This window comes from Mus caroli, unplaced genomic scaffold, assembly GCF_978045245.1.
Source record: "Mus caroli unplaced genomic scaffold, Mus_caroli_1 scaffold_3, whole genome shotgun sequence".
Lineage (NCBI taxonomy): Eukaryota > Metazoa > Chordata > Mammalia > Rodentia > Muridae > Mus > Mus caroli.
This window is the reverse complement of record NW_028227258.1, coordinates 12,781,103-12,804,278: the sequence shown is the minus strand read 5'-3', so window position 1 is coordinate 12,804,278 and position 23,176 is coordinate 12,781,103.

The following is a 23,176-nucleotide window of genomic DNA, read 5'->3' as shown; positions in this document are numbered from 1 at the left end:
TCAAAGTAAATTTAAATTTCAAAATAAAGCAAATTTTACTGATATCGGTGGCACAGAAGCAGATGTTTCCCTGACATGTGCACACAAGCTGTTAACCGTGACCTTGCAGGAGAAAGCAGTTTTGAAAATGAGCTTTTGTCTCCCAATATGGGGAGCACAATGCTGCAGCGAAGATTTAATAATAAAAAAAAAGTCATAGCTTCTCACAGCAGCTTATTTCAGCAAAGTCAACTATTAATTAAAATAACAAATGTCAGCTGTTTCGGGGGCTGACAGCCAACGCAAGGCAGCATTTGCTTACCTTGACGTACAGGATGCGTGGGACACGGGATAGATCCATAATTCATCCTAGGTATGGCTCTCTCATGCCCTGATATAGTGATAATACCGTGATAAATTAGCTCCCGTTCAGCAGTTTCGTTAGCACTAGTACCTGGGGACCGAGGGAAAAGCTCAGCTAGAGAGAGCCTTTTGGCAGACTGAAGGAATATATACTTGAACATCTTGACAGAAAGTTTCATGAAATTCCTGAACTTGAGTACCAAGAAAAACAGGTGGAGACACTAGCTGAGGGAGTGACGGCGGCGAGACTGTGCCAAAGCAGGGTGCTACCGACCGACTGCTTGTGGCGTGGTGAGGAAAGGTTTGTGAGGTAGAGGAAGCATTGTATCACCTCTAGGAAACCAAGGGAGAGAGGGAGCCAAAAAGGCAAGGGCCAGTTTTCAGATAGGGACTCGTGGGAGGCAGAAAAGGAGGGACATCTGACAAAAGGCGTCTTCCTCCTTCTAAAGTCAAAGACTTGAGGGTTTGGAGCAGATGAGGCAACACACAGAGATGAGGTGATTTGGAGGGAGGAGGTGATACTAGGTTGTTCTCTAATGTGCTGATGCTGTCTTAGGACTCTAGGAGGCACACCGGAGGCAGATGGGTCTGCTCGTAGGCCTTTGGCTGGGTTCACGCGGTAATGCATTTATTATGACACTGAAGAGAGGCCATCCATAATAAGACACTGTAAAACGGGTATTCAAAGCCTGAAGTGGTGAGAAGCAGAAGGAGACAGGGAGGATGTGTCTGGGCTAAGGTGATATGGAGGAAGGTAGATGTGGTGGGCAGTGTGAAAAGCAACGAACTGTTAGACTAGGTACACTGGAGAAACAGAAGGTACGTTTAACCTCCTGAGATGCTTTAGAGGGCGAGAGTTTCACAGTCTGTTTAATGTTTGTTTGTTTCGATTTATATGGAATTTTCCTTTCCTTGCATTTCGTGGCACATGAGGTGCAAACCAGTCCCTTCAGAATGCTAGGCAAGTGCGATTTCACAGAGCCACACCCATAATGCCAACATATCTTTTCTTTTTCTCCTCTTTTAATTTTATTTATTAGTGTATGGGTGTTCTGTAAAGAAATGGGGTTTTATGGTACATGTCTGTGACCTTTGCAAGGGAGATCTCAGTGCTGAGAGTTTAATGAAGTCTCCGAAGGCCAGCCTGAGCTGCAGAATAAGACCCTGACTGTAAAAGAACCAACAACATAACAATAAAAAAATCAATCAATCAATCAATCAATCAATCAATCAAACAAACAAATAAGCAACCTGACAGGAACCACTTAAAATATATCTGACTCCATGAGGAACCAACCTCGCATTTCTTATAAGCATCATTGTGGGTGTCTTGGGTTTGTGTAATCTTGACTGGCTTCAGACATGCTATGTAGCTGTACAGTGTGCTAGTTTTATGTCACCTTGACACAAGTTGGCGTCATCTGAGAGGAAGGGACCTGAATTGAGAAAGTGCTTCTTTCTATAAGATCATGCTGTAGGTATTTCTTAACTTGACTGATAAGGGAGAACCCAGTTGAATGTGGGTGTTACCACCTCTGATCTTGGGTGCTCTAAGAAAGGAGACTGAATGAGCCACGGGAGTAAGTCAGTAATCAGGGACTGAATGAGCCACGGGAGTAAGTCAGTAGTCAGGGACTGAATGAGCCACGGGAGTAAGTCAGTAGTCAGGGTTCCTACATGGCTTTCACATCAGTTCCCGCCTCCAGGGCTGTCCAGTTTGTTCCTTTGGCTTCTTTCAACGAAGAACTCTGATATGGAAGCTTCAGCCAGTGAAGCTCTTTTCTCCCACAGCGACTTTGGGTGGCACTGCCTCATCACAGCAGTAGAAACTCTGAGGCAGGAGCTCTGGCTGATTTTGAACACAGAATCACCCTGGCTCAAATTCCCTGGTGCAGGTCTGGACCACACTGCGCTTGGCTTCTATGGCTACCCTTAACAAGTTGCCCAGGAAGCTCATACAGTTGAAAACCCATTATTTGAGTCAAAACTTCATACATCATTAAATGGGAATCCAACTCACGGGTCCAACGTGAACCAACAAGGGAGCCCAACACAAGCTTTGAGCGTCATTCATGTTCCTCATTGTCTTCTCTCCCCTCGTTGGCCTGGGGAGTTCGGCTAAGACTTGGGTTGTGCATGAACAGTGTTTGGCGTTCCTGAAAATGAAGCATATGCAAGGCATATAAAGGAGTCTTTTGGTCATGGACTTCATTTCAATCAAGTTTAAAAGCCTGTTCCAAATTAATGACTGTAATCAATATGCAAGACAGAAAAGCGGGTGCGCCAGTTTGGAGGAAATCCTATCTGACCCTTCATTAAAAACACAAAGCAGGCAGATCTTTGTAAAAGTTCCAAGAGAATCAGCAGCTTCATGCTTACATATTTCTTGTTGGGAGGCCAGATTTCTTAGGTAATGGTGCCTTTTGGATCTAAGTATGAATAGGAAAATGCTTGCTTCCAGAGGTACCTCTTTTAGCTACCATGCCTAAAAAGGGCCTGGGACTACCTGCCAAACCTATATTGGATCCACGAAAGGAACTTCAGTTTTTGTGTTCAGGGTTTGTTTATAGCAGGCTTCATTTATGTTTTTAAAAGATCTCATTGTTCATATGCCATTGCATGAAAGCCTTTCCCCGTGTCTTCTTTTTGTGTGTCTGTGTGATGTGCAAGTGTTTGTATATGGTGTGTCAGCTTGTGTGCACGTGCAGTGGAAAGTGTCATGTCTCCTCTCCTCTACCGTTTTTTCCACATTATGTCTCTGGAGCTGAACCCAGAACTCCTGTTTTTCAGGGATGCTGGTAGCCTGCAGGTAGAGGTCATCCCCCTGTCCCTGGTCTTCTCAGTGCTGGGGTTCCAAGTATGTGCAGAACCCCATCATTCTCATCATGTGAGCGCTGGGATGTGAGTCTGGTCTCCAGCTCACACGCGCTACAAAGTGCTTTGAAACCTTTAGTCATTCTCCCGCTCCCAGTGGCTGTCCCTCATTTTCTCACTTTCGTGATGCTAAATACCAGGAGAGTGTCAAGGCAAGTTGAATTTAGGCATGTTGCTATGAACTCCCTGAGTACTCAGGGAGAAAGCTTATTCCTAGTGAAAGCAACCTAAATATCAGATCATGTCTGCTTCCCCCCCCCCTCTTTTCTTGCAAAAGCTTCTGTAATACTAAGTGGTCCCATTTGATGGGTGATTTGCTTCTGCACTGTGTTGCCATTAGCACTTGCCTCTGCAGTGCTGCTTCTCCCTCAAGGAGCTTTTCCACTAGAGTTCAAATCTCTGTCAAGGCGCAGGCTGCAACCCTAGCTTGGTTAAGATATGCAGAAGGAAAACACAAAGTTGGAATGCCGTTGAAATCTAGGGCATGGCTAGTTCTGCATTGAGTTTAGTTAAAGAAGGAAACTGAATTCTGTCACTGCTATAGTTTGTTAATGCTTTACCGTGGTATAATCACCAAGGAATTAATGTGATTTAGTAGCCACAACAATAAATATAGCCTTGACAAGGCGATTATCCCATAAGACTAAAATCATGATATAGCATAAATCAATACCAGCCCTAAGTATGTCTCCGAAAGGAGTATATATTTCTACATTCGCTGTTAGATGTTGAACTAATTTTGGAATTAGAAGCTGTAGGAAAATCCAAAAGCTATTTTTTCTACGTGAAAAATTACAGAATATATATGATGATTGCTCAGAATATACACTGCTCATAAAATGAGTGCTGGAGAAGTACACAAACTTTGAAAGCTGGTTCAAGTACAAATCTACGTTCTTAAGAATAAACCTCTCTGTACTCCAAACAGAGCAGAGCTCCTCCTTGTCTCTGCCTCTCCAGGAGCCTGAATGGCCCCTCTTGTAGGCACTAGCCCCTTCCAGCCCTTTCTGTTAAGACAACTTGACTCTTTTCCCCTCCAGAGAGAGCCATGCTTAGTGGGAAGTCCCCTAGAGCCAAGCCGTTGTGGCTGGAATTGAGTCACGTAGAAAAAGGAAGAGTATTGATCAACAGCAATCTGGCTCCATTGCTCTAGGGACAGACACTCTTGACTTTTCAAGGTCAATATTGGCGTCTCTGAGTAGTCCTTTACAAGTGAATCTCAGTTAAGCTGGCTTTTTGGGAAGCCCTCTTGTGTACCTTTCATAGTCCCGATGCCCCTTGAGGAATCATGAGGATAAACTTAGTGTTGGAAATATGGAACCAATGCTCAGCCATCACTGTCCAGAACCCCCCTCCCCCCATGCCTGGAGTGACTTGCTCTGTCACCTCTGAAGTAAGTAGCTCTGAGGATGTGAGACCCACCCATCTTAGCCTTCCAAAACACTCTTGCTTAGTGAAGTGGGCCCCCCCGGAGAATTATTTCAGGTCTTGACGTATGGAGTGTCTTCTCTCAGACTTGTATTTCCCACTGAGATAAATGATACCTTAACTCCATCTTTGTAAAGTGCTGCAGTTACACTAGACAGCTGATTATGTTAATCTTTATGATATTCCAGAACATACCTGCAGCGTCTTCCTATAGGAAGCATCATTAAAGTTTGAGTGCAGGCACCGACCACCTGACGGCCCTCCTACCCTACTCATTCTCAGTGTGTCTTCTAATGTATGTTTAGTTTCCAATATTGGACACATCTACCTTCTGCTCCCCTCTTCTGTCGAGAGCACACAGATTTCCGTAGCCACAGAGGATGAAATAATTCACTCAGATGTGAAGAATCCTTTCAAATATCATCTCCTGTCTTGAAGATTGCTTCCTCTCCCCGCCCTCCCCCTTTTTTCCTGTCATCAACAGAACAAAGAGGAGTGTTCCTCTTTTGCTAGTTGACTCAGTTTTTACTGGAATTTGTCTGCAGATTATCCAATACATCTCCAGTCAATTTCAAGGAGTATCTGCTTTCGGTACATACCTCGAACTGGAGACAAGTTATCCCAGCAGGGGAGCCGGTTTGGTGGAAACAAAGATCCATTTTAAAAATGGATATAGCTCGTCTACTGTTGGAAAATACAATGGCCATTGCTTACTTAGACAAAGAAACAAGGGTACTGTAGCTTCATTTACCATACAAAGCTCTCACAGAGAGCAGGTCTGAAAATAGACATAGAGCTTCCTACAGTGACTGGCATATCAGTGGGGATTTTATTTGTCTTACTTTAAGTGCAGAACCCTAGTCTATTGATGGCTTTAATCTACAGGCACTGGTGGTTTGCACTTAGCCTGAGAAATAGCATTAACCGAGCTTCTCTGATGGGCTTGGTGTGTTTGGCTGTGCAGTGAATGGGGTCCTATCTGCACAAATTACATTCTACTGAAACCTCTTCCCTTCCTAGCCTCACATTTTACAAATGCAAAGAATTCTACTCGTCTAAGCCTTCCTTCATCATCTAGGCTAATGCCTGTGCTGTTGAGTTGGTTGGTGCTCAGGATGTGAGAGTCTGGATTAACATGTGGGTTAAGTGGAAAAAATATTTATTTAATTCTTTTGTTTACTCTCCCTCCTGCTCCTGACCCAGGGAAACACAGGGGCACTAGAGAAGCCCCAGCAGACTTTCCCCAGCTCCTTCCTGAGTTAATCACATTTCACACGTCCCTTTTTCTGGCAGATGCCGCACCTAACCTCCCCTTTGTCCGTTTAGTCCCCGGATGAAAGTGTGAGGCTCTGCAAATTTCCCTCAGGCACAAAAACAGTTTGCTTTCCTGCTGGAGGTGAAACTGACTAGGGGGAAGGCACAGCTGGGGCTTTATGTGCCCTTCAGCCACCACCCTTGGCGGATCTCTTTTACTTTGTATGAAAATAAAGAAGGAATGGGAGCGACTACATTGAGCTCTTCAAGCATTCGCGCTCTCCAAGGGCAGGGGTGGAGGTGACAGGAACCTTGGGGAACTAGGCTGGGCCATCTAGCAGGACTGGGGGTTGGGCAGGTGGCAAGTGCTCCCCGAGCTGAGCTGATAAAGCGATGTCAGCAAAGGAACCTAGCTTTGCAGCAAAGTGTTGGCACAGCTGTGAGAGCCGCGGGGGCTACCGGGAGGGTAGGAGGTGGAAGGGACAGGTCCGTCACAGCAACTTGTGCAGCTCACCCTGGACAGCTCCACGAGAGGCATTTCTGTCCCTGCTTCCTTCCCATTGTTTTAAACATTCAGTAGCTGGCTGACCCTTGTTCTCTTGTGGGTCAAACCCGCTGTGAGGCCCGTGGCCGTTCTCTGTAGGACTGCAGTCAGCATATCCATTAGGTTGACTTATGGTGATGGAAAGCTCGGTGGCCATTTGGGTTAGGGTGACATTTATATTTGGACACCTTGTTATTACTGGCAGGCCCCTGGGTTTTGTGGACAATGTTCTGGGAGCAGGGCTGAGGAGTGCTTCCCTGAAAAGGATGGCAGGGGTGAGGGGCAAACTGTGACAGGCAAGGAGCCTAAGCGTCAGCCTCACATTGGGGATGGTGCCCAGTGGCAGCCGCGCAGAGGCGCCTGGCAGCGGAAGGCCGTGTCCTAAGGTGTTCTACCGACATCTACTAGAGCAGCTGGCGCCTGGTGGAAGGCAGATGGCGTTGGATCCCCCAAGTGTCGCTGTCTAGCAAGATGCCATGTCCACTGATTAAAAATAATTAAACATTCCTTTCTCCAGTACAGTAGAATGGCACGCGTGCCAGGCAGGGAGGTTGACAATGGCATTACCCAGCAAGACATGGCAGTAGCAGTTAGTGCCCAGGGTAGCAGGTGCGTCTGGCTTGGAGAAGGTGGTGTGGGAGTGGGGAGGCTTGGGTCGCACTGACAGCATGAATAGTTATGTGACGATGTATATGCATGAGGGATGCGTGAGCAGGATCATATTGGAAAACTTTCCATGGCTCAGCCTGGCTTTTGAAGAACATTTTCCAAAATCTGCATGGATAAAGCAAATTATGTGTTCATAGCCTAATCCACATGTACTGATCAGCTAATACATATCTCTTTGCTGTGAGGGAGATAAAATATATTAATTGGTGCTGTCCAAGATCTCGTCATAAGTTTTGTTCAACGTAGCCACCTTGTATTCTCTCTCTCTCTCTCTCTCTCTCTACACACACACACACACACACACACACACACACACACACACACACTCACAGTCAAGAGATCCTGATAGAGATTAAACAAAAGAATTGAACATACTGACAATTCTCATTCATATTTTAATCAATAACTATTTTTTTTTCTGAGTGAGACTATTTTCCAAATCTTCTTTGGCCAAAAGGAAGAAAAAAAATCTTTGATTTCTACCATTTCTCTACTCTCTGTTCTCCTCCCTAGACAAACTTCTCCCCTTTCAGAAAGGAGTTCCTAAACATTGTCATGAACTTGCTGAAAAGGAGGCCGGTTTGCTTTGTATTTGTCAATTATTTCAAATGTAGAGACGCCTTTCGTATTTCTCTAAATCTAAAGCACATGAAAGATATCAGCATGGAGGGCTAATTTGATTTCCTGTTAAATGGTTGTAATTTCCCACATGCCCTAACAGCGAGTGCCTTCTTTCTTTACCTGATTTGACATCGCCAGTGTTTACTTGGCAAGCTTCCATTATGTGGGTGATATGCACATGCCCCATCATGAGAGTGGGCAGGAGGGCACCGTGTGGCATGCAAAAGGAGCCCTGGGGAGCTCGGGATGGGAGGAGTGCTTACCCGGGTTGCATTCCTCAGGGTAGGCAATGGTGCAGTCAAGAGGAGTGAGTCTGGAGGTTACACACATAGTTGTGGTAAAGACTGGGGAGTTTCCCAAGAAGAAAGAAAGATTGCAGTGGAGACTCAGAGCAAGGGTGGCATGAACCAGAAGTTTAACTTGGCTGGTGAAAATAGCCCACATTGTGTAAAAAGGAAATCAGCAAGAAAAGTATTCCCCTGAATGTTACCCAAATGAGGGTACTGTTCAGCCTTCAAGGCCTTCCTCACAGTGTTCTCGGCCTAGCTGAATGGGAGCCATGGGAAAGTGGGAATCCCAGCACTCCTCTGCTTTGCTCTTTCAGTGCCCATTTGAACCATTGCCCAGCTTGATTCTTAAAGCACAGAGGTTAGAAAACGCAGGGAATAAATTATGTCAGATACTTTGCAGCTGAAGTTTTACACACCAACTAATTTCTGCCAATATAGATGCTGTTTAATCGCTTCAGGCTGCTCTAATAGGAAACCACAGACTTGGTGACTTAAACACCAATCACACACACGATTCTCACCTTCCTACGGGTTAAGAGTTGAAATCGGATGTGAGCTGGGTGGTGCAGGCTCCTCTTCCTGGTTTGTACAACCCGTGTGCTTTTTATCCTTAAGTGGCAGGAAGAAAGCTAATCCGATGGATGGCTGAGGTTTTGTTCTCGGCTCACTTATACAATTCATTGAGAGTTTCACCCTTATATCTCAATTCCCTCCTGAAGGACTTTATGTCTAGATGCCACCAAACTGGGATTAGTGATCCAACACAGGAATTGGAGGGGGACAGAAACAGTCAATTAATTGCACATACTTATTCTCATGAGAAACTTAGAAATGGAAGCGAATATCTCTGAGGAAACAGATGTGAGGAGGTGAGACCCAGTCGCCATGCAAGCCAAGAATGGAAGCACCTGTTCCTTCAGTGGGACAGCGGTAGGTGTTCTGGAGTATGAAGCGTTTTAGCCACTGGATTTGCAACAAAGGAGTTTCTGTAGGACATTCTTGAGAATGAAGAAGCTGCTCTGGGTGGGTGAATTCAGTGGCCCTGTGGATCAAGACCAGGGAAGTCACCTTGGGGAAATGGGGGGAGAGAAAATGAAGGGGGGGTGCATGCACACAGAGAGGAGAAGGAGAAAAGCAAGGAGGATGAGGAGAAAAAAGGAGGAAGAGGAGAAGAAAGAGACCAAAATGTCTGGATTGTATAGGGAGGAGCAGAGTATGCAAAGTAGGGACTGAGGGATTCTGGGAGAACCTGGAAGCCAGGCAGGCCTGCTTTGGTGTGTAAAATATTCACCTCAGTCTCTCGTCCCAGTCGGAATCCAGTTAGGATGTCTTAGTAGGGACAGGAGACTGAGGCAGCCACAAAGCAAACCAGATATCGACAAGAAGAAAAATGTGGTGTGTAAGCAACTCCTGTTGGCATGTCTTCTCCACCCTGGTGCCTGAGTGTCTTGAGGACAGACAGGGCAGTCTGTGCCCATTGCTGAAGATGGCAAGAGAAGGCCTGTTTTAGTTCTGTGAGGCTCTTGAGAACATTGACGTAATCATAATGCCCAAGGAGATGGTAGATTTCTAGAGTGCCCTTGGATCCTGAGTGACTGTCACCTACAGACTTGCCTGGTTCATTAGGGTCAGTCTCATGCTTTCCCATTTATCGATATCTATTTTTTTCTGCTTCATATGAGTGGTTTTTCTCTTTCTTTCTTTCTTCCTTCCTTTCTCTCTCTCCTTCTTCTTCTTCTTCTTCTTCTTCTTCTTCTTCTTCTTCTTCTTCTTCTTCTTCTGCTTCTTCTTCTTCTTCTTCTTCTTCTCCTCCTCCTCCTCCTCCTCCTTCTTTTCTTGCCCTGTTATCATGGAAACACTTGAAATTCTACTCCGGAGATGGTCCACCACACATAAGACATCTTGGATATTTGCTTACTGTATCCCGATATATTCATTAAACATTATACATGTGTCTTGTTTCCTTTTGCTTTGTAAAAGTCATCTTTGGGGCTGGAGAAATAGCTTAGCAGTTAAGAGCTCACACAGTTCTTGTAGAGGGACCAAATTTCATTCTCAGATTCCATGTCAGGCACCCCACAACTGACTATAACTCCAGCTCCTGGGGGAGGTGATACTGGCACATACCCATACATGTACAAATGGTTAAGAAAAAGAAAATTAATTTACTTTCCTCTCTTGTAAACTTCATAAGTGGAAAAGATGAAGGCAAAGTCCCTTGATTGGGAATTAAAAAAAAATGGAAACAATTCAATTTTAGTTCTTTAGCACTTAAATAGCAGATGAATAATCCTTAAAAAGAGAATGTTGCCCAACTGATACATGAGCCATGATTTAAATCACTCTTTAAATGTAGTATTTGATTGCCACGCCCACTGAATGACAACTACAATTAGCATCAATAGAAGGCACTTGAGCAGGTCTCCATATGCGTGGTAATATACCCTAAAATTAAACTATTTTGGCCTTTCTGAAAGTCAAATCATTTTGGTGAGTGCCTTCTGAAGTCCTATTGTTATTATGACTACTACTAATTTATACATATATAATGCGTTCTGCTTTATTGTATTCTGAAAATTATATTTTAGAATTACTTTCTCCCACCTGGAGAGAGCTTAGCAGCGAATTTGTAACACTCAGCAATGTCTCAGGCCTGATGACAAGCAGGAGTGCTGTAATATGCCACTTACCCTAGGGAGGTGGCACATTTGAAAAAAAAAGATTTCAACTTTGACAAGTGGGTCCAAGTATTGGGAGCATCACAGAATTGAGTATTTCTTCCTCCCTGTGTGCCAATCCTCACAGCCTTGATTGGGTACTTTAGTGTGCTTTGTTTGAGCTCACTGAAGTGGGGATCTGTCTCACTTTCACTTCAATCCCAAGCCCATTTGTCTCACAATGTCCTCCAAGGTCCATTTTCTGGGAGTGGGCAGCTCAAGTCTGAAAACATGGTGTCCTTGGAATCAGCTGAAGAGGTCAAACGATTTCCAGTAGAGTTTACACTGGGAAAGGAAAGCACGCCAGCCGCAGGAAGTTTGTTTGTGGAGCGCAGGCGTGGTGGCGCCCGCTGCTAACATCACGCAGGTTTCCCAGTGCCTTTTGCTGGTGCTCGCAGGCCCCTGAATTGATGGTGTTCCTTTCGGCTGTTTTGTTCTTTTATTTGGAAGTCTCACGGGAAGAGGAACTCTGCTCTGTCCAGTCCTCCATCAGAAACTTTAGCTCATTGACTCCATGGTGTTTCCACATCTAACAGCTGATTTTCGCTAGGTATTTTGAACACCGAATTTGATGTTTCTTGCCATCTATCTATCTATCTATCTATCTATCTATCTATCTATCTATCTATCTATCTATCTATCCATATCTATATACCCACCAATATCTATCTATCTATCTATCTATCTATCTATCTATCTATCTATCTATCTATCTATCTATCTATCTATCCATATCTATATACCCACCAATATCTATCTATCTATCTATCTATCTATCTATCTATCTATCTATCTATCTATCTATCTATCTATCTATCTATCCATATCTATATACCCACCAATATCTATCTATCTATCTATCTATCTATCTATCTATCTATCTATCTATCCATCCATCTATCTATCTATCTCAGTCTATATATCAGTATCTATCAACCTCTCTCTCTCATCTGTTGTTTCTATCTGACATTTATTATTTTACCTTTAATTGCCATATACATAATACATTCACTCATTCAAAATCTAACATATAACTATTGTAAATAATTCTCCAGCCTGCTGAAAACAGATATGGAGAAGTACTCATTGGTTAAATTTCATCTTTAATTGAGCACTAGAATCTCCTGAGGAACTTTAAAATACACCACTTACAAATGACTGCTATACCTTGGTGTTTTAAAACTCCACAGATGACTTCAGCGGATGGCTAATCCACAGCAGGGACATTTAAATTTTCATCTACATTATAGTTAATTGGAGATGATCCTACCAAGATTTACTGAATTCTATGATAAATAAAATAATAAGTATTTAAATAATATGAAGTTTGAAAAGCACTGAAGTATAAGCTATGAGTGGGTGGTTGTTTCTTACTGTTCCTACTGCGTACCCCATGTCCCTCAGTACCCCACTATAGTCTATCATTGGTACTGATAAAATGCTGCAAAGTCTATTGGAAGGCTAACTTATCAAGTTAGCCAGACACTCTGAGAAAGTTCTTCGCTGAAAGCAAGGCTACAAATGAGCAGATAAAGATGGGTAAATTTTGTGGATAACAAGAAAATCCGAGTGCTCTGTTATGTCTCCATCAGACTCGTGACATATCCACTGATGACTAAGTGCCACAGCCAGATGCCCAATCATGCCGCTTTTCTGCAAGTCAAGAGCAGAACAGATGATGGTGCTGATTAAGGCCTAACTGCAATAATGCTGATAATATCTCATTTTATTTTATTTTTTACACCATTATAAGGTACATAGAATTATTTTTAGAATTCAGTTAAAATCAGAGGAACTTAGCACTTATCTGAAGACCCACAGCTGATAAAAGGCTTAATGAATATCAGACCTCAATTCTGGGGACTCGAGCTATTCCCCTGGTACCTACATTTTCCTGCATCTGCCAGATGTATTGCCCAGAGAAACTGTGGTCTCACAGCTTTAAAAGGCTACTATGCAGGAAAAGTAGATGCATTCTGTATTGCTGCAGAAATCAGAACACAGCTTAGTTCATATATAGTGGTGTTTATTATCTTAATGTAGTATGACTAAAATTAATTAAGGTAGTGGTAGCTGTTTCTGAACACTAAGGTAAGTGCTTGTATCAATACCTCTGTACTTAGCAACCGCCTAGGATTGGAAAAACTGTGCTGTCTCAGAGAAAGGAAGAAACTTGCCCAAGCTCATAAGACCCTACAGTAGTAGCTATAGTGGTGAAATCATATGAAGTGTGTAGGAAACAAAGTGCTCAGATCGAGCACAACTAGAATAACTCCAAATTTCTTATCCCTGACCACCAAGATAGAGTTTGCTAACCTAAGAACTATAAGAGTCTGGAGGAATGAGTCAATGTTTAAGAGCCTGTACTGCTCTCTCAGAGAGCCCAAGTTCAATCCCAAGTACCCATGTTGGAAACCTCCCCACTAACTGCCTGTTAAATCCACCTCCACAAGATCTGACACTGTCTTCTGTAAGTTTCTATATTCATATGCACTAACTCCCCCTCACATACACAGATTGAAAAGTAAAATAAATCTTAGTAAAAAAATATCAAATAATAGGATGAATTATTTTATATAGTCATGGGTTTCATGTCACTCTCTAGGCAGTGCTGGATGGTGCAAGTCAGCTGGCTTCACATATTTGACTGGCTAGTGGTAGAGATGCAACCTAAAGATATGACATTGACATTGACAGTGACTTAACCTCTCCAGAATGAATGCATTTGGCTTCAGTACCTGTTTTCTTCCTATTATGTAGACTGGCTCTTTCTTTACAAAATTTCCCTTTTGGCTACAGCTTTCTCAGTAATGTTATAAAACCATAGATAACCGCAGAAAAACTAAACCAAATCAAAGTGGAAACAGACAAACCAACAACTACCCCCAAATAAGCAACATGGAAAAGTAATCTACACAGCAGGGGAAATTATTCATGAATCAAATACATTAACATTAGAAAGGATTAATATTCAAAATTCTATCAGGAACTCACACGACATAATAGCAGAAAATGAAATACCTTGAGAAAAAAAAATGAGCCAGGGACTTGAATAGACATATAAACGGCTAACAAGTACATAAAAATGTGCTCACCACCGCAAGTCAACAGGGAAATGCAAATCAAAACCCAGAGAGATGTCACTCACACATGTTCAGATAGCTATGATTTAAGGAGGCAGTACCAGGGTGGATGGGGAGTACAGGGAACCCTTTGCAACACTGTAGGTGGGAATGTCAATTAGCACAGCCATTATGGAAAGCAGTATGGCGGTTTCTCAAAAAATTAACCATAGAACTATCACGTGACCTAGCAATTCTACCTCTGGGAATATATCTGAGTGAAATGAAGTCATTATCTCCAAGAAATATCCATTTCATGTTTACTGCCTTGTGATTTGCGATAGAGCCAACACAATTTAGATGGCCCACGTGTCCATATGTAGATGACTGGAAAAAGACACACACACACACACATGCACATACACATCCTATGAGATATTATTCATCCACGAAAAGAAGGGAAGCCCAGTATTTGGAACGACGTGGATAGACCCTGAAGGTATTATGCTAAGCGAAATATGTGAAACCAGAAAATGATTATTACTACATGACCCCATTTACATGTGAATCTTTAAAATGAACTTAAAGATGGAACCATAATGGCAGTTACCAGGGGCTGAGTGGTGATATACAAGGCTTGTTTGCAAGATACCTGTCAAGAGGTATGTTGGCAGATAAGTTGTGAGAAACTAATACAGAAAGAATGAGATGCCTACAGTAACAAACATGTCTTGGACACCCGAAATTTACAAAGAAAGTCAGTCTTAAATGTTCTTACCACCATGATCAGAGAAACAGGAGTTATGCGAAATTGAGAGGCTAATTAACTTGACTGTGACATTATTTATACATCCCTTAACTATGTAGAATTTTATCTACTGGGCGTACCCCCAGTAAAACTGTGAGCAGTAACAACAACAATCTAGTGATCCGAGAGTGATTCCTTTTTGAAAGAGTTTGTGGAATTGTGACTACCTTAAAGTAAAATTACTAAAAATAGATTTAATATACAATAGGGCTGTGAGAAGTGAGTTGGCTGGGTACTACTTGCTTTGATCATAGAAATCACGACTAGGCAAATCATAACTTCTCTTATGTTAGGAATCCTGTACACGCTATGGGAAAGGCTGTGGAATAAGCTTGGCTAAAAGACTCAGATTTATACCTCCAAGCCTAGAAAACTTCAGACTTGGCACTTTTGTCCTTAGAAGCCAGAGGCCCCATAGCTCTAAATGGTGCAATGAATTAAGGAGCTTACAGCTTTGTTTGTGGTGCAAACAAACATCCTGGACAGCTAGGAAATCCGAAGTTCTAGGCAGCAGCCAGCAGAAGCAAGTCTTCCAGCAATCTGGACTGCTGCCCTCGCAGCTCGTGAGCCTTGGGTGTTTGGAACTTAGACCTTTAAGACTTGGCAGCTTCCAGAAACTTTTCCAGTACTCAGGCCTGCATCTCGTATCCTTGGCTCTGAATAGTCTTCCACCTTCTCTAACCTTGGGTTCTCTGTCTTCTCTATACTCCCAATATCGTTTTAGTTTCTGGTACCTTTGCTTTTAGTACTTTTATCCTTGGCTGCTCTCTGGGACCGTTAGCTGTCCTTTGTCACCGTTGCTGATGTTGCTGTACTACAAGTACCAAGAAGGCAGCTGCTGCTTTACTCTAAGGTAGCTTCGTGGGGATGTTGTCATTGTCTGCCTCATCAGGATGTGCTACTGTTGACACTTCAAAGTCTCTCTATCTGCAAGCCCTTGGAGATACGCTTGTTTCTTGATACACTGTCCAACTTAGACATCTCCTGTTCACTTCCACAACCAGAGTGTATTTGGCTCACATATATTCCCTAATGCCTCTGAAAAATATACTACTCTTTTGTTAATCTGTGACTGCTTTCATAAATCCATTTATTGCTACATTCATTAAAAGTAATATTCTTGACCTTCTACTTCATAAGATCATGATGTCATCAGTCTCTCTCTCTCCCTCTTTCCCTCTCTCTCTCTCTCTCCCCCTCTCTCTCCTAGCTGTCTTCCCTGTTCACCTGCATTCTCCACTCTTTCATTGTCCAAGGTGACAACATTTCGGTATGGTCTTGTAGCCAAATCTCTCTCCATATTTAACTTATAGCAAGGCTTGGTGTTGAAGGTTACTTGGTAGCCCTCACTATTTTGCCCAGGGATTTGCTTATGTCTCCCATCCCCCAAATCAGCAGGGTGTTTTGATTTCAATGTCTGGTTATGCAAAATTGTTTTTTTCCTTTCACAGTTTCCCCCTTTACACTGTCTAGTCTTACCCTAGCAGATTCCATGGAGCCATTCCTTTCCCCAGAATCCTTATTGAAGCATCCACCCTCTGCTTCATGGTAGATTCCATCTTAGTTACATCACACTCTGTGTGTAGAACTAGGGATGCTAAAATGGGTTCCATTTTTTTCCTCATTTAGTTTTTATTCATAATCATAAATTTAACTCTGTAACCCCAGCCAGACTTGGAAGGGAATGAGGATACTAAGAAACCCAAATAACTTCAGTAAGAGCAGAGATGGCAGGGTATTGAGAGCAGATGGGGTGGAGGTGGGGGGGCGTTCTCCCAAGCTACCAAAGGAATGGTCTGCCGAGTAAGATGTCAAAAGAATTAGATATGTCCACAGTAGGAAATGGTGATCATCTTACTGGTCTTGCCATCCCTGGACCCCAAACACTCTATGACTTCCACAATGTCTTTTTTTTTTAACCTTCCCAGAGACCACATGCTTGCCACCAAGTCACTCAGTGCAGATAAAAACTGGGAACCATCTGTGTTTGGTCCAACGTTTGCCATGGACAAGATGCCCCGACCTGTATGCTTGAGAATGAATTTCTCATCCTCAAATTTCTCCCTGTAGATGGACGTACCGCCAGTGCCATTACAGCATGTGACATCACCACCTTGGTGTGTCACATCACTACCCTGACACATGAATCCTGGAATAATTCTGTGAAAGGAGAGACCCTTGTATCCAAATCCTTTGTCTCCTGTGCTCAGAGCATGAACGTTTTCTGCTCTCTTCAGAACTTTGTCTGCAAACAGTTTGCAGGAAAGACACCAGGAAGCGCAGTCCCAGCTCTACACCGCAGCTCAATGCTCCTGACCTTTATACAACTTCTGACCTTTTCAGTCACATGAAGTCAAGAGCCAGCTTTATGGTTTCTATGCTAATTTGTCACCAGTTTTCTGTCCCTTGTTATTGAAAACATCCTAACAAAGTCACAGCATGACTTACATAAAGATGCAGGTAATTTCCTCAGAAATGGCTCAAATGACAATGTCTATGTGCTGGAAGGTTTTGTTTTTTGTTTTTTTGTTTTGAGTAGATATTTGCAATGAATTCTATTTTAAGTCTTCTTACAGAGATTCATTTAGTCTATCACAAACATGGAACTGGAGGCTGCTTATGTTCTTCCACTTACAGAGAAGGAAAACCGAGGCACACAGAAGCAACAAGACTTGCCTAAAATCAGATTACAGCTCCAACAGCTGGACCCAGAATTGGAGCTTGCTCTCCTGCTTTGAGCCTTGCTTGGATCCCAGGGTTGCTCCTGAAGTCTGATTGTTATTCTCTAAGAATGTACTGTTGTTCTTCACGTTCATCACAGTCACTTAGCATATCGTCTTTATTGACAGTGTTCTGAAATATCAAAATAATGTTTTTTTTTTCACTCCCCCTGGCCATTATTCACTAAGTCCTTTGAATTAAGAGTTCCACATAATCAGACAGCCCTGGGTAACAATTCTCAGGCCTTCCCATTGACTATTTCTTATCTTTCATTTTCTTGCATCTCTCTTCCTGAGAGTTTTCCTAATCAAATGTCCAATGCTTCGGAACTGGTTGCCTCTTATCTTTCATCATAGTGTTCCTTGTACTTTGATCTATTTCAATTGCAAAAGTTTGTATCTAGCCACTTGTGGAGGAGTGGGAGACGCAGCAAGCAGAGACGTAGCTAATGTGATCAGAAGGAGGTATGTGATGCTTTCACTACTAGTGCTTTGCCGACAGCGAGCCTTCTTATGCCAGGCCATTCATTTATCTCAACAATCACCATTGTAGGTTTCAAAAGCTCCTTCTTGTCACTTTTCCTGGCACACCAATTTTTGTTTTATGAATGTTTCATGTTCTTGAATCCTATTGCAATGTACTGAAAGTTTGTAACCTTACCAATTCATGTGCTGAAGCACTAATCCTCAATATGATGGGGGATTATAATGGGGAGACAGGGACCATAGAGAGGTTACTAAGTTGAGGGGGAGGTCCTCCTGATAGAATTAGTGTCTGCATAAAAATCTCTTTCCTCTCCATTACATTTTAAACGTATTTTTATTTTTGTATTTTTTAATCTTTAGCTTTTTATGAACATAATTTATACATAATTTTAGAAAATAGAATTTTAAGGATTACCTTCGTGAATATAGGGACATGTGGGAATAGTCATGGATAAGTAATTTGGATGGATAAAGAATTGAAAGTCAGAGATGACAAAAACCTGTCTCTGGTCAGAGTAAGTAGACTTTAAGAGGTGCTTAGTTCTTAAGAGGAAAATTGCTGAGGATTAATTATGCCTTCCTGCATTTCCCCACTCCGAAGTGGAAGGCTTCACTCACAATGTTGTTTGGTGTGTTGTTATATCCAATTCGAAACATTTCCTTGTGAAGGAAGGGGCAAGCTCCAAGACTCATGAAATCACAAGAGACTTAAAACACTCACACATCTCTGGAAAATTAGAAGACTTCCCTAAGTTAGAAAAGCAGGAAACAATGGCTTAGAGAGAAGAAACTCAGCAGCAGTGTATCTGCCTACAAATGGCTGAGAGACTCCAGTGATACACCTTTTGTGTGCTAGTGTCCATGCTGATAGATCTATCTTCTGTCTGTGTATCTATATATCTATTTATATACCTTTCTATGTATCTATCTGTCTATGCATCTATGTATCTATGCATCTATGTATGTATGTACCTATCTATCTATCTACCTATCTATCTATCTATCTATCTATCTATCTATCTATCTATCTATCTATCTGTCTATGCATGTATGTATGTATGTATGTATGTATGTATGTATCTATCTATCTATCTATCTATCTACCTATCTATCTGTCACGCACCTATCTACCTTTTCATTTAATTTTCAAGACAGAGTCTTACCCTTAGCTCTGGCTGGCAGATGAGGTTGGTCTCAAACTTGCAGACATCCACCCATTTCATCCTTCTAAGTGCAGGCATTAAAGGCAGGGGAGCCATCAGGCTGGTACTTTTTTCTTTTCTTTTCTTTTCTTTTCTTTTCTTTTCTTTTCTTTTCTTTTCTTTTCTTTTCTTTTCTTTTCTTTTCTTTTCCTTTCTTTCTTTCTTTCTTTTTCTTTCTTTCTTTCTTTCTTTCTTTCTTTCTTTCTTTCTTTCTTTCTTTCTTTCTTTCTTTCTTTCTTTTTACAGTGACAAGGTTGTGGAGATGTTCATGCTCCTGCAACTAACTCCCCATATACTTATTGTTTCACCATGATAGACTTGGATGAATCCAATCGTTTAAAGTTAAACGAGACTTCGAGGACAAAGCTCTACTTTTGCAGGACTATGGCCACTTAGGTAGGAAACTCTGTTCATGTGAGGAACCAAGGCTGCCAGCCAGCAAGGGTTCTCTCACTGGGACTAAATCAGATGGCCTGCTGGTCTTCACACCTTCTAAAACTACAAGACAATGAACTTGCATTGTCCTAGATTCAGCCTGTGCTCGTTGCTTTGACAACTAAAGGTAATGAGGGCATCACAGATAAGCCTAGAGAGGTCATTTAGGAGCTGATCATTTGCTGTGGGGTGGAGTTCTTTCACTGAAAACATTCTGAATTTGAGTCAAGGGACCTACCGAATAAAGTTCTCTCTCTGATATTGATCACACTGGCTTTTTTTTTTTTTTACATGCACTTATGTCATTGGTCTACAATTTTGTACTCTGTAGAATGGAACAAATCCTATTTCCCGAGTCTTGGTGTATCACACACGTTATACTATACCACAATTACTTGTAACATGCTACTTATTTATTTGCAATTGGTTTCCTCAACTGATCTATAATCTTGGTCACTGAGTCTGTGAGCTAGAAAAGATAAATAAATACTAATGGCTCTGGGCAGCATGGTGCTTGGCACTCAGCATGTGCGCACTAAATTCAAATATAAAGTCAGTGTGTAACCAGATGGCTATAAAAATCTATGGCTTTCTGCTGGTGGTCCCCACAGGGAGGCTCATGGGGATCTTGGCAGCAGCATCTTTTGCAAGGCAGAAAATCCATGGTTCTGCTTTCCCTCGGTCAGTCTGAGGCAGCGTCCCTGGTACCATCTCTGCTTGAAGGCTTAACCTCCTACAAGGCTCAGAACCTTTATCTCTATATGACAACTAGCACTTATAAGTGACTTACTTTTATGAGCATGTGTGCATTGTGTGTTTGTGTGTCTATGTGTCTCTGCATGCACATGGCATGTATCTGTGGGTGTTATCAGAGGCAAGTATCAGGTGTCTGGTTTACTGCAGTTGGAGTTCCAGGCAGTTCTGAGATGCGCACCTTGGGTGGTTGGAACTGAGCTCAGGTCCCCTGGAAGAGCACCATCCACTCTTAATTGTTAATCTAACAGTCCAGGCCCAGGACTAATATTTTTAATAAGAGATTTGCCTTATATTCTGTCTTTGTTTACAGACAGGTCTTATGTAGTGAATTGAATATATTGGGATCACTGTCCTTGTGCAGGGACTTTAGGACTTCTGTCTCTGTGCAGTCATTTCTTCAGAACCTTTGTGGTCTTTTCCAGCACATCTGTCTTCTTGCAGGTGTCTCAGACACAAGGTCTCATTTCTATTTCCCCTTAATTGAATGAGATCAGACTCTTACTCTAGGGCTGCATGGCTGCCATTTTCAACTTTATATTTGATGTGAATAATGGCACAAGAGGGATTCCTGACGAGATTGTGGAGGAAGCTATGTGCTCCGTCTGTGGGAGCGTCCGGTCCCATTGTGAGCGTCCTTGTTGAACACGAGCTCTATGTTCTTGACCTTTAACTGAGTCTGGAGATGAAAGCCACAGTGACACTGAGCTTTGTCAGCCGTTCCCCCAAAGGGCATCCTGCACCACTCATACAATTTTCTATTTTGAATGTAACATATAATCTCCGATTGCTCTCTCTTGGAAGTGAGAATGGAGAGAATGTAATTCTCTTTTTCCAACAAAGACCCCTGTTTCCTTGGTGCCGGATGCATATTATGTTAGTTTCTCCCATCATTTGACTTGGGTGCTTTATATTCTGTAAACTATCTTAGTTTTTTTCCCCTCCCTGTCATTTTTTTTTTATGGTTTGTATAGCATTGAAGATAACGGCAGTGAATTATTTTTCGAATTGAATTCTTCTATTTATTTACACATTGAATATTTATCAGGGATCCTCTCTGTAAAGTATTAGTATCTAACCTTTAAAAAATTAGCTGATGACATCCAAGACGTTTTCAAGCCACTAAACCAGAAAAGTCGAAGAATAGGTTGCTGAGTTTAAAAAAAATAATTATTTGCCTGTGTGTAGCATTATTTTGTCTGTGTGTAGCAATGTGCATGTGAGTGCAGTGCCTGCAGAAATCCAGAAGAGGGTGCTGGTGCCTAGGGCTGGAGTTACTGGTCATTGTGAGCTGCCTCATGTGAGTGTTGCAAACAAACCCAGGTCCTCTGAAAGAACAGCAGCTTACTCCTAATCATCACTGAGCAATCTCTCCAGCTGCCACTCCACTCCTTTCATACCACCTCCCAGGTAGGTTGTTTACATTGTATATAAATCAGTCAGTGTACTCGTTAGATACATGTATCATATACAACTTTATGTAGCCCTGTATCTATTCGAGATAGTATTAGCAATTTTCTCTATATACTATTAACACTAAATGATCACAAAATTACATATTTTTTGATTATTAAAGTACTTCCAACAGTACAGAAAAAAGTAGCTGGATCCTCAGAAACTCTCAGAGATCATCAGGATATATCTGATATTTCCATGTCACTAAAATATGTCTTAAGTAAATTGCCCAAGGGTATCACATAAGTAAGCGGCAGAATGGGCCAGGTTGATTCTTAATATGGTATTCTTTTGACTAGAGACCCTTGCCCTCAAGGAGTTTATGATTTAGATGTTATTAAGACAAGCGCACACACATTAATCAGTTAAACACGGTGTGACAGTATGCAATTATGTGCTCTTTATGGTATAAATGCAGCCGATTTCCAGAGACAAAGCAACCACACTGACCTGAATAACTGAAGAGCTTCCTGGAGAAGAAGCAAGTCTTGAATAAGGGATATAATCAGGGCGAGGAAAGAAAATTCACAATTCCGTCAGGAAAGAAAGCAGAGACTATCAGCCCGAGAAGCATGGGGCTTTATTCTGTCATTAGGAGGAGCATTGGAGCCGTTAAGTAGCTTGCTACAATAAGCAGTTTCACTGTGGGCAATTTGTAGGGAGGATTAAAGTAAGGAGATTCTGCAGGTTTCAAGTAGCATCATTTTGGAGAGCAGGGGCAGTATTGTGCGGGCCATTCCCGGCTTCTGTTGTCTCTCTTCTATTCACATGTGAGAGCTTGCGGGACCTGCTCTGTCTGCCACACTTGCCACGTCACAGTCAGAGGCTGTGGCTGGGCCTCCACCCTTGTGACTGTTTCTGCTTTAGGGCAGCAAACCAGTGCAATCATATCTGCCTGACAGGCATATGGGGCCCACTCTCTGCAAACGCCAAGGCAGCGTCACGTCTTGGGGTCATGTGAAGCTGCTCAGAGCATCCTGGCTAATGTACACATGGATAGATTTGCAGTCTATCAGTACTGACAAATATGACAAACGCACAAAATCAAGCACGTGTTTGGTGGGTCTTGATGAAAGTGAATCCTAGCAGGATCTTTTAAAAATTTAATATTGCAGGATTTCCCCAATATTAGTACGGTCAGCTTAATTTTGCCCCCTTAAAGATAGCAATCTAATATCTTCAGGCTCCAGGGGCATCTGTGATGTGCTTGCTCATTTGTTAGAGAAACATGTGAGCATATATTGAAGTAATCTGTCCTAGATTTCTATTTTTTATTTTTGGTAAGCCTCAGTCAGCGGAGATCATTTGTACCATATGGAGATGTGGTAAGGAGAGGGATATCAACGTGAACAACTGCAACACTTCTCTCCTGAGGATAAATTTGAGTTTGAATCATGTAGGGCCTATAGAGGGGCTTCAAGTAATGTGTGTGGGTTAATTGGCATGGGTAAGGGGTGTAGTGAAAGCTGCAATGGTGAGGGAGGACCAATCACAGATGCTATAGGAGGTCTATATG